The 13503-nt window shown below is 38.7% G+C and overlaps 1 long non-coding RNA gene across 1 annotated transcript in view; it reads left to right on the forward strand.

The window, feature by feature from the left end:
• Positions 1–7717: 7717 nt before the first annotated feature.
• The window catches only part of LOC139753728 (uncharacterized), a 32993-nt gene continuing 27207 nt past the window's right edge, over positions 7718–13503 (forward strand). Inside the window, exon 1 of the long non-coding RNA XR_011713756.1 lies at positions 7718–8597. This is a non-coding gene — a long non-coding RNA (uncharacterized lncRNA). The remainder of the gene's footprint in view (positions 8598–13503) is intronic.

Below are 13503 nucleotides of genomic sequence, written 5' to 3' on the forward strand. Positions count from 1 at the left end.
ATGATGGTCTGCTTTGGAATGAGATGTTCTTTGACAATACTGTAATCCTGTTTATATAGCCTAAATAATGATTACTTTTCACTCGAGTACTCTCTTGCTGGCAATGTCCCATGTGTGTGTATATATATATATATATATATATATATATATATATATATATATATATATATATATATATATATATATATTCACCCTGTGTCTCAGGAGCCTCTTTACTCGACCATCTATACATATTTCCGAAAAGGTTCGTCTACGCGGTGAGGCTGGTCACTCGAGGTGAGCGATACACAATGAAGCTGTTGTAACTCGAGCCCAACAGATGGGACCGGGACCAGACGGGCGTAGGATCACATTGCCGCGGACGACGGGGGCCTCTCTGCTACCACTACATGCTCAGGGCTGAATAATACCAGAGTGGAGCAAGACGTACGGACTTTGAGAGGAAGATCGCATGAGAGATTCTTGATGGTGAAGGGATGCACGGGATGGCTGAGGATGGAGGATCGGATAATGACTGCTGGCGGAGGACGAGACTGCAGGAGTTGGCTGGTGGCGGAAGGGGATCGCGAGAGGTAGCTGGTGGTGACAAGAGATCGCGAGGGTTGGCTGGGGGATGGAGAGGGATCGCAAGATTTGGCTGGTGGTTGAAAAGAATCGCGAAAAAAAAAAAAAAGCTGGTGTTGCTGAGGGATCCGAGAGCGGTGGCAAGTGGAACTGAAGACTGGCAAAACATGGCTGTTCGAAAAAGATCAGAGAATGGAAGCCAGATGTTGAATGAGACAAAACAATACACAAACGAAGAGAAGAATTTCAAGACAAAGAGGACAATATAACGATGAAGGATGTAGCAAACCGTAAAGAAAGAAAGAATTTCGAAAGATGAAAGAAAGATAAGAGCAAAAGCAGAGGATGTATGGGTGATGGTGCGATATGACAGTAGTAAATCACGACAGGAAATGAAGGACATATATCAATCTATAAGCGTGATGATGCAACAGAAACAGAACACTGGGACACTTCGAAGTTGTTTGTGATCGCTGAAGAAATCAGAAACACTGACATTAGCGCAGTAAGGGTAGAAAAGCAAACGAATGACCGAGGTAAAAACAACTATAAAGGAAAGACTACGAAAACGCAAATAATGTCAGCTGTGTACATAGTTTTGTCAAGTCTGCTCTTTAAACGTATTAACGATGTGCCTCACGAAACTCTCACTCGGAAATCATTCCATATGTAAACATCTGTTTACGATAAGTACTTCTTGGCCTCATTCGCACGTTTGTAAACATTTTACAAGCGAGATCAACGTTTAAGATTGAATAGCTGCTCAGATCCAATGCGACCATTACTCTCGAAGAAAAAAAATCATTAAAGCTTGTCGTTTCATTCACTTTCAGTCCATTCACTGCAGACACTATAACTGAAAATATATCAAAATGTATTCTTATGATCCTATCAATGGGACTGGACCAGGAACATGAGGTGCGTCTTAATGATAAATACGGATTAAAAAAAAAAAGATGCGATCTTTGACACTACTTTCTTGTTCTGAACAAAATCAATTTTTCTGTAATTAAAAGGTATATTAAGTTGGTAAAAGACTCTTTGCCTTCCTATATAACTATAAAATTCTTTTAAGGTTTCTTTTGCTATTTTCAATTATATATATATTCCATCATAGATATGACCCTTACTTTGACAAATGTTCTTTCATTAGTGTTTTTTTCTTGGCAAACTTATACATTTCATTCTATCATGTTGGTCACTGCTCTTCTCGGTTTCATATACGCTATTTAATAGGCCAAGAGGCAGTTCTCAATTCACTTTTCCATCATTCTGGCAGTTCTGGAAAATGGCAGCCTGTTACGCACAGGTACATATGTTCCCTAGGTTACTCGTAAATACCATATTGGAGGCATCTCACGCTCTGACCGTACCGTTTTCAATTACGGTTTCCTAGATCCTAGCTTATCCTGTCGAAACTCGAGGTATCACGGTGGAATACGCAACACGGTACGGTACGGCGTGTGGCCAAAAAGCATGAAATGGTTCTGGGAGAGCAGATGCTATAGCTGGCAAACTCGAAACGGAATGCTTCTAGGAGAAATGGTGAAGATGGAATTACGATGGGGATAAAATCTATTTGCAAGTACCAATGAAACATGAGTAGATATCTTATGTCACACAATGACAAACACCAAATAAGAATATAATAATTATAATGATAATAGTAATAATAATAATAATGATAATAATAATAATAATAAGCTTTATTATCTGGCAGGTGCTGGACCATGGTAGTGCTAGGTATAAGGACATGCCAGTCACATTAGCATTTTCCCTAGATATTCTTTAAGAAAATTCATCTAAGTCTTGTTAACGTTTTAAACTAATATGTTTCTGTAACTATACAAAATATCAATATCTTTGAATTATAAAGAAGAAAAACAATATAATTCAACAATCAATGAATTTGAAACTGGGGCTCCTTCAGATTATTCCAGTTTGAACAATTCAATACGTATCGTGCTTATCTGCCCTGACTCCATAGTTTTCCTAAGGGTCTTTCACTTGCCAAGAGATTTTCCCAATGCATTAAAAAAATCTTTCAACATGAGATAAGAACAAGCCAAAAAAGAAAAAAGCCAAATAAAACTGCACGGTTAGTGGTTTCTTCAACGGACCTGTCGAGATATGACATGTATTATATAAAACGCTTTTGCTGTCAAGAAAGGAGAGGACAGAACATCAGCTTATCTCATTTTTTTCGTGTCAGCTGAGACGACACGGACAACTGAGGCCCTAATCAAGCGATCGGGGACTGAACAGGAAGGAAGTTGAGAGACGTGTAAGGAATAGAGTGAATTGGGTCGACGTGCTGTCAATGGATTGAACCAGGACATGTGAAACGTCTGGGGCAAACAATGGAAAGGTCTGCGGGGCCTTAATGTGGATAGGGAGTTGTGATTTCTATGTAATACACATGACAGCTAGAGAGTAAGTGTGAACGAATGTGGCCTTTTTTTGTCTGTTTTCCTGGCGCTACCTCGCTGACGCAGAGGACGGCGATGCTGTTTCCTGTGGGGCGGGGTGGCGCCGATAATGGATGACGGCGAGTATGAATATATATAATATATATATATATATATATATATATATATATATATATATATATATAGTATAACAAATAAAATAAATAATATATTCTTTATCATTTTGTATTATATTTAGCGAGGAAGCGCAAGTAAACAGACGAAAGAATTGCACAACCCACCCACATACACATGTATATACATAAACGCCCGCACACGCACATATACATACCTATGCATTTCAACGTATACATACATATACATACAGATCATAAACACATATACATATGTACATATTCATACTTGCTGCCTTCATGCATTCTCGTCGCCACCCCATTACACAATGAAAAAAAACACCCCCCCCCCCTCCCACCGCGAGCGAGGTAGCTACAAGGAGAAGTCAACAAAGGCCACATTCGTTCACACTCAGTCTCTAGTTGTCATGTGTAATACACCGAAACCACAGCTCTCTTTCCACATCCAGGCCCCAGAAAACTTTCCATGGTTTACCCCAAAAGCTTCACATGACCTGGTTCAATCCATTGACACCACGTCGACCCCGGTATACCACATCGTTCCAATTCACTCTATTCCTTGCACGCCTTTCACCCTCCTGTATGTTCAGGCCCCGATCCCTCAAAATCTTTTTCACTCCATCTTTCCACCTCCAATTTGGTCTCCCACTTCTCGTTCCCTCCACCTCTGACACGTGTATCTTTTTTGTCAATCTTTCCTCACTCATTCTCTCCATGTGACCAAACCATTTCAAAACACCCTCTTCTGCTCTCTCAACCCATACTCTTTTTATTACAACACATCTCTCTTACCCTTTCATTACTTACTCGATCAAACCACCTCACACCACATACTATGATCAAACATTTCATCTCCAACACATCCACCCTCCTCCGCACAACCATATAACATTGTTGGAACGATTATTCCTTCAAACATACCCATTTTTGCTCTCCGAAATAACGTTCTCGCCTTTCACACATTCTTCAATGCTCCCAGAACCTTCGCCCCTCCCCACCCTGTGACTCACTTCCGCTTCCATGGTTCCATCCGCTGCTAAATCCACACCCAAATATCTAAACACTTCACTTCCTCCAGTATTTCTCCATTCAAACTTACCTCCCAATTAACTTGTCCCTCAACCCTACTGAACTTAATTACCTTACTCTTATTCACATTTACTCTCAGCTTTCTTCTTTCACAAACTTAACCAACCTCAGTCACCAACTTCTGCACTTTCTCACCCGAATCAGCCACCAATGCTGTATCATCAGCCTACAACCGACTTTCCAAGCCCTCTCATCCAAAACATACTGCATACTTGCCCCTCTCTCCAAAACTCTTACATTCACCTCCCTAACAACCCCATCCATAAACAAATGACACAACCATGGAGACATCATGTACCCCTGCCGCAAACCGACATTCACTGGGAACCAATCACTTTCCTCTCTTCCTACTCGAACACATGCCTTACATCCTTGATAAAAACTTTTCACTGCTTCTAGCAACTTACCTCCCACACCATATACTCTTAATACCTTCCACAAAGCATCTCTATCAACTCTACCATATGCCTTCACCAGATCCATAAATGCTACATACAATCCATCTGCATTTCTAAGCATTTCTCACAAACACATTCTCTACCACTTCTGAAACCACACTGCTCTTCCCCAGTCTGATGCTCCGTACATGCCTTTATCCTCTCAATCAATACCCTCCCATATAATTTCCCAGGAATACTCAACAAAAGGGAGCTGTTGTTTCGGTGCGTTACACATAACAGCTAGAGACTGATTGTGAACGAATGTGGCCTTCCTTGTTTTTTCCTAGCGCTACCTTGGGCAAGAGGGGCGGGGGGGGGGATGCTATTTAATGTGTGTCGGGGTGGCGACGAGAATGGATGAAGGCAGCAAGTATGAATAGGTACATGTGTACATATGTATGTATATGTATGTATGCGTGGAAATGTATAGGATGTATATGTGCGTGTGTGGGCGTTTACGTATAATACATGTGTATATGGGTGGTTTGGGCCCTTCTTTCGTCAGTTTCCTTACGCTATCTCGCTAACGCGGGAGACGGCGATTAAGCATAATAACAATATATATATATATATATATATATATATATATATAATATATATATATATATATATATATATATATATATATATATATATATATATTAAAGGTGAGAACAATGGAAGTAAGGGGAGTGGGGGAGGAATGGGATGTATTTAGGGAATCAGTGATGGATTGCGCAAAAGATGCTTGTGGCATGAGAAGAGTGGGAGGTGGGTTGATTAGAAAGGGTAGTGAGTGGTGGGATGAAGAAGTAAGAGTATTAGTGAAAGAGAAGAGAGAGGCATTTGGACGATTTTTGCAGGGAAAAAATGCAATTGAGTGGGAGATGTATAAAAGAAAGAGACAGGTGGTCAAGAGAAAGGTGCAAGAGGTGAAAAAAAAGGGCAAATGAGAGTTGGGGTGAGAGAGTATCATTAAATTTTAGGGAGAATAAAAAGATGTTCTGGAAGGAGGTAAATAAAGTGCGTAAGACAAGGGAGCAAATGGGAACTTCAGTGAAGGGCGCAAATGGGGAGGTGATAACAAGTAGTGGTGATGTGAGAAGGAGATGGAGTGAGTATTTTGAAGGTTTGTTGAATGTGTTTGATGATAGAGTGGCAGATATAGGGTGTTTTGGCCGAGGTGGTGTGCAAAGTGAGAGGGTTAGGGAAAATGATTTGGTAAACAGAGAAGAGGTAGTGAAAGCTTTGCGGAAGATGAAAGCCGGCAAGGCAGCAGGTTTGGATGGTATTGCAGTGGAATTTATTAAAAAAGGGGGTGACTGTATTGTTGACTGGTTGGTAAGGTTATATAATGTATGTATGACTCATGGTGAGGTGCCTGAGGATTGGCGGAATGCGTGCATAGTGCCATTGTACAAAGGCAAAGGGGATAAGAGTGAGTGCTCAAATTACAGAGGTATAAGTTTGTTGAGTATTCCTGGTAAATTATATGGGAGGGTATTGATTGAGAGGGTGAAGGCATGTACAGAGCATCAGATTGGGGAAGAGCAGTGTGGTTTCAGAAGTGGTAGAGGATGTGTGGATCAGGTGTTTGCTTTGAAGAATGTATGTGAGAAATACTTAGAAAAGCAAATGGATTTGTATGTAGCATTTATGGATCTGGAGAAGGCATATGATAGAGTTGATAGAGATGCTCTGTGGAAGGTATTAAGAATATATGGTGTGGGAGGCAAGTTTTTAGAAGCAGTGAAAAGTTTTTATCGAGGATGTAAGGCATGTGTACGTGTAGGAAGAGAGGAAAGTGATTGGTTCTCAGTGAATGTAGGTTTGCGGCAGGGGTGTGTGATGTCTCCATGGTTGTTTAATTTGTTTATGGATGGGGTTGTTAGGGAGGTAAATGCAAGAGTTTTGGAAAGAGGGGCAAGTATGAAGTCTGTTGGGGATGAGAGAGCTTGGGAAGTGAGTCAGTTGTTGTTCGCTGATGATACAGCGCTGGTGGCTGATTCATGTGAGAAACTGCAGAAGCTGGTGACTGAGTTTGGTAAAGTGTGTGGAAGAAGAAAGTTAAGAGTAAATGTGAATAAGAGCAAGGTTATTAGGTACAGTAGGGTTGAGGGTCAAGTCAATTGGGAGGTGAGTTTGAATGGAGAAAAACTGGAGGAAGTGAAGTGTTTTAGATATCTGGGAGAGGATCTGGCAGCGGATGGAACCATGGAAGCGGAAGTGGATCATAGGGTGGGGGAGGGGGCGAAAATTCTGGGGGCCTTGAAGAATGTGTGGAAGTCGAGAACATTATCTCGGAAAGCAAAAATGGGTATGTATGAAGGAATAGTGGTTCCAACAATGTTGTATGGTTGCGAGGCGTGGGCTATGGATAGAGTTGTGCGCAGGAGGATGGATGTGCTGGAAATGAGATGTTTGAGGACAATGTGTGGTGTGAGGTGGTTTGATCGAGTGAGTAACGTAAGGGTAAGAGAGATGTGTGGAAATAAAAAGAGCGTGGTTGAGAGAGCAGAAGAGGGTGTTTTGAAGTGGTTTGGGCACATGGAGAGGATGAGTGAGTAAAGATTGACCAAGAGGATATATGTGTCGGAGGTGGAGGGAACAAGGAGAAGAGGGAGACCAAATTGGAGGTGGAAGGATGGAGTGAAAAAGATTTTGTGTGATCGGGGCCTGAACATGCAGGAGGGTGAGAGGAGGGCAAGGAATAGAGTGAATTGGAGCGATGTGGTGTACCGGGGTTGACGTGCTGTCGGTGGATTGAATCAGGGCATGTGAAGCGTCTGGGGTAAGCCATGGAAAGCTGTGTAGGTATGTATATTTGCGTGTGTGGACGTATGTATATACATGTGTATGGGGGTGGGTTGGGCCATTTCTTTCGTCTGTTTCCTTGCGCTACCTCGCAAACGCGGGAGACAGCGACAAAGTATAATAAATAAAATAAAAAAAATATATATATATATATATATATCCTAGCCTGAGCCAGGTATCCAATTCATCGTCCAACCCTAGGGGTGGATGAACTGCTGGACTGACTATGGACCGACCGCCGCAACCAGGGTTCAAACTCATACGCAGGACCCAGGGCGCATCGTAAATCCGTTACGGTCAGGAACTCTAACCGATGAGCCACTTGTTCCAATGCACATAAATGTAGGTTTAAAAGAAACACTTCTGTTCTTTCAGGACTAATTGAAATTAATCTCAAAATATGATGGCCAAACCAGCCACAGAAACAAGGCATCAAGTAAATCATAATCAAACCGATATGTCATGCCTCCTACAAGCTGTGGATACAGTAACTCGTCTTGTATGTCTTCGTACATCTTTCCCCTTGTAATGGATCAACAATTTGTAGGATATGTAACTCTCGGCATTTTCTAAAAATTTGAGATCATTTACTTTAATGATGAAGAGACCCAGATAATAGCTATTCATTTACATGTTCTATGCCACAATCACCATTCCAGATTTTCCAACCTACTTTTCGTCTCCATTAATCTTGAGATATTATTTCAGCAATAAAAAATCATTGTCATTATTCATGTAGTAGTTGCAATTCACTTCAGCTTTTGTTTCCAGTCATCAATTTTCTTCCATTCATGGAAGGACAAACGAAATAATTAGGCAAAGAAAATATATTTGAGCATTGTTGAAGTTGCCGAATCTCACCTTCCTATGCAAGTTAACTTCGTTATGTTATACTCTTCATTCTATCACTGTGTATTTCTGGACAATACAACTTTGTTTTACAGAGATTTTTGTTTAAAACACTACAATGAGCAAAGTAAGGCAAGTAAAAAAAAATATGATAACCTGCAGCGTTGAATTGATATGAACCAAATTCTCCAAATGCATTTTCCCGCCAGTTTCATTGTTACAGAGATACGCGTCTTCCGAGTTTACTTCCTGGCTGTCCAGTGATTGTGCTATTCCCAAACATTTCATCTTCAGGAAAAGTAAGTTATTCTGACCACTTTAATAATTAGGGCTTTCTCAGATCACCTGGTCTATTCATTACCTAGGCTAACCTTTAAGGAAACATATTATTGGTTGTGGACATGATGGCTTGTGGGAATTTCGTGAGATGGGCAAGATAACATGGCTTTTGATGGGGGTGCCATTACTTGCAAAACCTAAATACGAGGTAATCTTTAAGTAAGATGTAATTCTAGTGTTCCTGAGATCTGGAAATTACTCACAGTCCATGAGTGTAGTGATATGTTTCTCTGATAAAGGATAAATATACAGTTGAGTTGTACTCCACTATTTTAAACATTCCCTTGTGTTGTCTGAGATATCTGGAGCAGGTAGTGTTTCTCTGCCTTGCCTTAGTCAGATCGAATGGAAGCCAAATCCCTAACATCTGATCGTAATTTCGTACTTGAACTTTGGTGATGTGTTCCAGAATAATTTATATCTATTTATCTAAGTTATTGATGCCCGTTCCCTCTGATAACTGCCGTCATGAGGGTGGCCATACCAGAAGGGTCTCCACTTGTCCTTACATGCCTCCCTAGTATTTCGTGAATTATAAAGTGTTAACCTCCCATAAAACATGGATTGCTGATGTTTCCCTTTTTCTAGGTGCATCAGATATCCTTCTTTAGAAATTTATACTAAAGTTAGTAAACAAATGTTAAGCTAAAAATCCTGCTGACGCTGAATAACCGAAAATGAAGGTCTTTTATCCAGCTGGCCTCTTGATGCTTCTCCACATTGCATTTGTACTTGAACATAATGGAGATCTGGAATACAAGGACTTTACTGCTACTTAGCCAGATAATACAGTGTTTCTTCCTCCACATATTTTTTTTTTTTTTTAAATATAGTGACAAACTATGTACATCATTTAATATGGGGATACCTGTGAACTATTGTTTGTATTAGCTTCTAATTTTGAATACCCTACCCATAATTCTTTTTTTTTTTTGGCCTTTTCCTTACTCCTATAAACTCTACTTGTCTTAGTCCAGCAGATATGGTCCCACTTGCATTTTCGTTTTCTGTGACCATTAACATTTAAAACTGCATATACTGACAACAAAATTCTTTTTCCACTCGTGAACCCAATCTATTAGTTTTCTGTCAGCTCCACCTGTTAATAGGCCATGTTTTGTAATTACTTTCCATGTTTGTACTGCCAAAAATTTTAACAGCTAACAGCATTATACCATTATCAATACAGCAAAGTCTTGCATTAATACAGTTCATAAAAATTTTATAGTAGTACCCTGAATTAACCCCAAAATTTGTGAATGCAGAGAAATGCAGTAACACTGTCATGACTGAAAAACAAATAAAATTTGAGTTATCACTTATAGGTAAATGTGATAATGCAGTCCAAAATGGAAAATACACCCAATTTGAGTTAACCAAATCACAAAATACACTAACATTGTTCCAGAAAAAAATCCAAGCTTGAATTAATGTAGGTCTCAAATGCATTAACACTGTTCCAACGGAAATCTGGGCGTTTTTAACAGTTTAATACTGTACTGTTATTTAGCACTTTTGTGTGTATTCTGTGGCCTCTTTTCCTCACACCAAGTTAATATGTTAAGATATGGGGCATGTTTACACATCACAGTGATTGATTCCTGTGGCATTCCACTGGTTACATCCAAACTATTCTGATGCGACCAATCTGATAAGCTAAACTTTTCAGGAATAATTCTTAGGCATGCACTGAAACAATACTCAACACTTAACTTGTCACACGAAGGTTAACATGCACCATCCTTGATGTGTTTCTCTGTAGCAATGTTGTTTCTGATCCATTTCCCCTCATTTTTCATATACACCTCCATCTTATTTGTAGTACCTTGAAATCTTGTGCAGTAAAGATTTTGTTTTGCAGAGGACTAGGTTTTTGGGATTTCCCAACCTTACCATGGTATGATCCCATACTGCAAAACTGTTCTATATATTCCAAAAGTTTTTGCTTCTATTAAGTCACTGAGATGAGCACATATTTTGTCTTCTATCTCAAATAACTAAAGTATCAATATACTATACCCTCACACGCTTTCAAGTTTACTTACATGAACTGTAAACTTAGAAGATTGTTACATATACTAGTAGTTCATACCTGCGAGCAAAAATTTCGATAAGACATTTTCCACAAAAACAGATTCTTAGGTTACTCTGGGTTCTTGGTTCTTTAACACTAAAATTAATCTGACTAACAACCTGTATTACATTAAAGGTTATTCTATATGAACACTAGATTATAAACTTGTCACTTTTGTTACCAAACATGAACAAGTATATGAATCAATCAAATTTCCTTTGATTATGTAAGATGAAAATCATTATATAAAGGTGAATATCTTAAAAATAAGATTACTATAACACAGTAGCTACATCATTTTCACATTTCTGACGTGCAAATCATTAACATATAAACTAACTCATCCGTACGTATCCTTACTAAAACTTTCTAAAAAGGGGAACATTAGGAGCCACATGATGATTTTTCCTCATATGTACCTGACACCGCATTGCTGAAGTAAGAAAAGTTAGCAAGCATATTTGAGGGGGGAATCAATTAAAATGTAATTTAAGGACACACATTTATAAATTTCAATGTAATGGAGATAGCATTATGGAATGAGTGTTTACACTCAAATAGAATATATCTAAACAAGCTCATTATACCCATTAAGTGCCATCAGAATGAAAGGTTGTCAGAATCATTAAGATAAACAGAGTGCATATGCAAGCTAGCCACGAATGTTACTGAACATATGGTATTCCATGTGTGGCGAGGTGGCGATGGGAATGAATAAAGGCAGACTGTGAATTGTGTGCATGGGTATATATGTATGTGTCTGTGTGTGTATATATATGTGTACATTGAGATGTATAGGTATGTATATTTGCGTGTGTGGACGTGTATGTATATACATTGTGTATGGGGGTGGGTTGGGCCATTTCTTTCGTCTGTTTCCTTGCGCTACCTTGCAAACGCAGGAGACAGCGACAAAGCAAAATATAAATAAAAATATGATAAAATGCAATTGTAGATATAGCTTTTATCATGTCATTCTTATAGATAGGGCAAAACTGAACAATATCAAAAGAGGACACAGTGACTTTAGGAGCGTAAGGATTGGTTTTTTGACTCATATTCCAAATGCCTTATCTCAGAAGCCTAATTTTCTCCCAATTTTCTTCAATCCTTTGCAGTAGCTTACTCATCTTACCACCATCAGAGATTATCACATCTAAGTCTTTTTCCTTGTAATTTAGCTCTTCATTTTTGCTCCAAGTAAGTAAAACTTTACACATATTGATATAATTCACATACCACATTACAAGCCCAAACTATCAGCCTATGTACATATGTTTGCACAGGTATACATTCAATTTCTACTGTAGCTTAATTTTTCAGCTTAGTTATGTTGCAGATTTTCATATATGACACCACAGCCTACTATCAATGGTCTCAAGAATGATCTTTGAGGTACTTCACTTATTATGTTAAACCGCTCTAATATATTATAAGCAAACCAACCACTTGGCTGAACTTCACAGAAAGGTTTTATAGCATGCACTTACAATCAAACTCTGTGAATTAGTCACACAACTGTTCATCTGTACTTTTTGAGGGCTTCTCTGCTACAACTCAATTCTTTTTTCCTATTCTGTGTGATACACTGTATTGATATCTTCAATTAAGATCATATTTGGAACTGAGTTTCCCATTCCATCACAGCATAATCCTACATTCCTTAAGCCATTTACTGCTTTACATGAGATTCCGGTTTGATCCCCCTCGGTAATGCTATGCATGGGACTATATTCCCACTTTTTTTTATGAGGTGATTCAAAATTTTGATTCACTATACCCTTGCATTCTTGAACAGACTGAACTGTGTTTGCTATGTTTCCAAAGCTTTGTTCAAAATGAGAAAGGAACTGTCGTCTACTAGATGATGTTGACATCCTCCTCCAATCCCATTTACCTCCTTGAGTAGTGTCATTAAATAATGGTGGACCTACTATAGCAGTACTAATCAAGGGCAAAGCCATGTTGATAGGTAAGATGATGTGGTGTCAGAATTATCTATATATTCCAGTGAGAAGAAGAAAATAGGGATTGTAAGCCATGAACATATATTTTGGGAATGAAATCTACAAAAAAAAAAAAAAAGACTGGATTTGATTTCTCATAAGCAGTTACCCTATTCAAATTATTCCTGACAGGAGTGAGTAAAGTCTTGGAAGAGAAATAAAAGATACCCTGAGAATTTTTTTTTTTTTACTAGAAAAACTGGAGAAGTGTATTAGAAATAAAAATTAAACATGTGGTACAAGAGGACTGCTGAAAATTCCCATGTACAGTATTATGGAAGGCTTGATATCAAAGCATAGACCTACTGATGGCAGATACCACAGACAGAGATGTCAAACTTATGTTAACAGTTACCAATTCGTCTGTGTACTATTTAGTACTATTTCAGTTTTTGTTGCCCTACTTGAAAAATGACATATAAAAACTTTATTCTTTTTGATACTAGTTAGCCATTTCCTTCTTTGAAGTAAAGTACCAAGAACAGATGGGAAATAGCCGCAATTGCTCACATCCTCATTCTAATTGTCATATATATAATGTACTGCAAACAGAATTACTTACAGCAGGGTAGTGCCAAGACTTGCTTACTGGATGTAGGTGATGACATCATCCTCCAATCCTGTTTACCTCCTTGATTAATGTCATTAAATAATGGATGACTTACTACTGAAGAGCATTGTTAATCAAGAGCAAAGTTGATAAAGTTGATGTAGTGTCAAAATTATTTATGGATACCAAACTGGATTTGATTTTCCATAAGCAGGGAATGGCAGTTATCCTATTTA

This window comes from Panulirus ornatus, chromosome 15 (assembly GCF_036320965.1).
Source record: "Panulirus ornatus isolate Po-2019 chromosome 15, ASM3632096v1, whole genome shotgun sequence".
Taxonomy (NCBI): domain Eukaryota; kingdom Metazoa; phylum Arthropoda; class Malacostraca; order Decapoda; family Palinuridae; genus Panulirus; species Panulirus ornatus.